This window comes from Haliotis cracherodii, unplaced genomic scaffold (genome assembly GCF_022045235.1).
Source record: "Haliotis cracherodii isolate W230 unplaced genomic scaffold, xgHalCrac1.p SCAF_24, whole genome shotgun sequence".
Lineage (NCBI taxonomy): Eukaryota > Metazoa > Mollusca > Gastropoda > Lepetellida > Haliotidae > Haliotis > Haliotis cracherodii.
Genome location: NW_027266280.1, coordinates 2,450,236 through 2,453,992, shown reverse-complemented (window position 1 = coordinate 2,453,992; position 3,757 = coordinate 2,450,236).

The window sequence follows — 3,757 nt, the reverse complement described above, 5'->3', positions numbered from 1 at the left end:
TCTGTTTTCTGTATATCTGTTTTATATATGCTCTTAACGAACCTCGGTTATAACAAACTAAAATTAATGGTCCCTTTGAGTTTGTTATAACCGTAGTTTAATGTACATGTCAAGTACTCATGGTTTCAGTGAAGAACTGATGTAGTAGAGTTGTGAAATGGACACGATGTGTTGCGCATCTTGCATTGATACCTGGGGAGAAGGGTCGTCGAAACTGCTGTCATCACCAGAACACCTGCCATCTTCATATGTCTTTATTTCTTGTATGAAAACCGTGCCTGACCCGCTAGAAATGTAGGGTTTAGAGAAAATATCATAAATATTATATAAGTCACTTTTCATCTGTATGCTCGACAATTGTCAAACAATGTGTATTATTTGGACAGATACAAATTATTGTAAATGTGAATGTATACACATACACAGATATTATGATAAATATAAAAGTGGCAAAATTACATTTACTACATGATTATTATGTGATCATGAATCACTATTAAATACCACATATTCGCGAGGTGAGCTTATCCTCCTCCACCAGCAACACTCGTCACAAACACGTACAAAGGCAAGTCAATTGCTCTCTGTCAATATAGCGAATTTGGTCACTGGTGCGTCAAATTTGGAAATGTCCTCCATACATCTATCACAAAACCGTTTGAAAGCTCTACAGAGGACTTGAAGGTTGTAACCCTGATCAAGCATTTTGTTTTAAGTAAGAGTCATATGAAGCTCTTTCAACATTTTTTGAAAGGGCATGCCCTATTATACCTCAATAGACTATTTGAAAGTTGAAGTCATCCCTCTTGTCATAGACTAATGGATAGATATTTTCTGACAGGCAATCTTTATACAATGATCCTAGTTTGAAACAGATGAGGCAATTTCACTGGTCTCTTTTATTTCCAGTTCAGTGGGTAAATCCGGCGCTGGAATTGGTTGTTTAACCGTTATTGAACAAAATCAGATCATCGATATAACCTGAAACTTAAGTTAAACTTCTTGGGCAATTTACTTTGTTTTGATTTTGAGAATCCGAGCAGACAGTCCTATTCATATGTATTAGAAATAGATCAGCCAGAAGGGGAGCATAATTGGTGCCCAAGGGCATGCCTACTTCTTGCAAAGATGTCTTATCCCAAGATTTCACATACTGTCCAGTATTTCACATGATGTTATCTCGGTGCACATCCGATGACATATAATTTCATGTTTGACAATTGGTTCGGAACCTTTGACGATATTTACCTATATCTGTGAGGATTTCGTTTCATAAATGAAATTTTTCAGAGGAAAATCTATAATTTGTTCAGATTTACTTTGTTTGTAGACATGAAACCATTGCAGTCCTTAATTAAGTCCATAGCTTTCAAGCACATCAGCATAATGGTTGCTCCCATTCACCAAGTGCATCTAAATAGCCAGGTCATCACATCATGTACATCCCTTCTTAAAATCAACAAACAGTCCCTCCCACCCTCACCCCAGAAGACACACAAATCACAACTACAAGTCGTCATTGATTTTACACAAAACGCATTGCTTAAAGTGATTGACATAACAAATTCGTTTTGAAATTCATGCAATTATCATTTTGTCTTGGACAAATGTATCTAGGTATCCACTCAAGTTTTGCATACTTTCATGTAACTGCTACTTGCGTTCCGTTAACCTAGTTAGAAGGGTCGTGAAAACTAGGGTCTCTCGGTAACCTGGCAGATGTTAAGTCGCTGTACATTATATCACCCAGAGACCTCGCTTGTCAAATATAGTTTATATTTTTTTAAAAACAGAGTTTCAATTCATTTGAATTTCTTGTGTTATCTACAGTTATATAGTTTATTATTTGCATTATATTTAAAAAAAGCATTGTATGACAAAGTTGATCATTGTAAATGAAATGCATACATGTTTGTCCAAAGCACTGGTAACAGCCACACATCAGAGAACCTATAGGTTATAAAGGTTTATACATATACTGAACTTTAGCTTGGAAGCCATCACAAGCTGAAGCTATTGCTTTCCTGCGTGATGTTGTCAGACCATAAGAAAGTAAAACAGAAAAATGGATTTGCGGCACTCTCACTTTGTATAAAACCACCATTTTCCCCAAGTGACCCTATGTGACATATCATACTAAAGGGGGCACGGGTGGCCCAGTCGTCTAAGGCGTTGCGATTTTCTGTGCAGAGTGGCGCCCCTTGGGCACGCCAGAAACCTATGATTGTGGGTTCGAATCCCGGTTCGCCCCGATTATGTTTCTAGGTTTATCAGCACCATACCCGTCCTCGTGGGTTTCACCGAAATGGTAATCGTCTTAGACCTGCATCACTTGGTGCTTTTCACTCACTCACTCACTATTATACTAAATGCCCTTATTGTGATTACAGGTTAACATTCAAACAAATATAACCACAAGTGGTTTTCTCGAAAGGTATCAACGCCTAGAATTTACTACACTTTTGATTTCCTGCCCCGTGTTGTTCATCTGTTACTCACGTTCCTCTGATCAATACAAGAGAGGGAGAAACCTCACGACGGTGCGCAACTTGACACTACTTAACCAACCCATTCACTATATATCATATATCTGTTATATTGTCAAAACAATATTAAAATTTTTTTAAGGTGGCATACACTGGCATACACTGCATACATGCATACACTGTAACAAATTCCATAAGGCGTAAGGCAAAATAGGGATTAAAATGTTATCATGAAATATGCTCCACGTCATGTCGGCGACCCGTGAAGATCCGGGCTAGAATAGGTCTTCAGCAACCCATGCTTGTTGTAAAAGGCGACTATGCGACTAACGGGATCGAGTGGTCAGGCTTGCTGACATGGTTGATACATGACATCGTATTACAATTGCGTGGATCGATGCTCATGATGTCAATCACTGGATTGTCTGACCCGATTATTTACAGACCGCCGTCATATAGCTAGACTATTGCTGAGTGCAGCGTTAAACAAAAAACAAACAAACAAACAGGTCGTGAGGGCACGTCACGCTGTCAACCAAGTCAAATGACCACTCGATCACTGGATCACTGGATCCTGGACGCCTGTTGGAATGCACAGCAACTTGCGGCATTTGGTTTAAACATACATGTATTTATTTGACAGACTGTGTGAAGCTGGATTGGTAAATGGTAAAGACTGTGTCAATACAATGTCATTCACTATTTGTACTGTCAAGGGTAAATATTAAGGTAATTAAAACGATGTAAGCTAAATTCAGTTGCATGGGGGACTAAACAATAGTTTGCATTTAGACAAAGTTTGGAAATCCTCCAGAGGCTGATATGAAATAATGAACAGATTTTAGGATTTCGAAATTAATCTTTGCTGTAACATTTGCATTTTTATAAAGAGAAAGTTTATATCATAACCTTTGGAGTAAAAATACATGTTTTTTCTTATGCCTGTGTAGTTGGTACAGGTAGAGAAAAAGTGAAGAGCATCTTCGTGGTGGTAGCCACTTGAACAATTTGGATTATCTGATATAAGCATTTTAAATCTGTCAGCACAGAGGTCACTACAGGCAAGACTCAGGCGACATTGCAGTTTGGTTGAGCCTAGAGCCATATTTTTAAAAATCATGATTGTTGCAATGCTTTTCATGACCTTTTATCATTCTTTGATAATCGTTCAATGTACTGGCTTAGTACTTGCAGTAGGCAAGGAATTCCAGCGTTTGATTGTATCAGGAAGAAAATATTTTGCATAGCTTGCTCTTCTGCAATTTGTAATT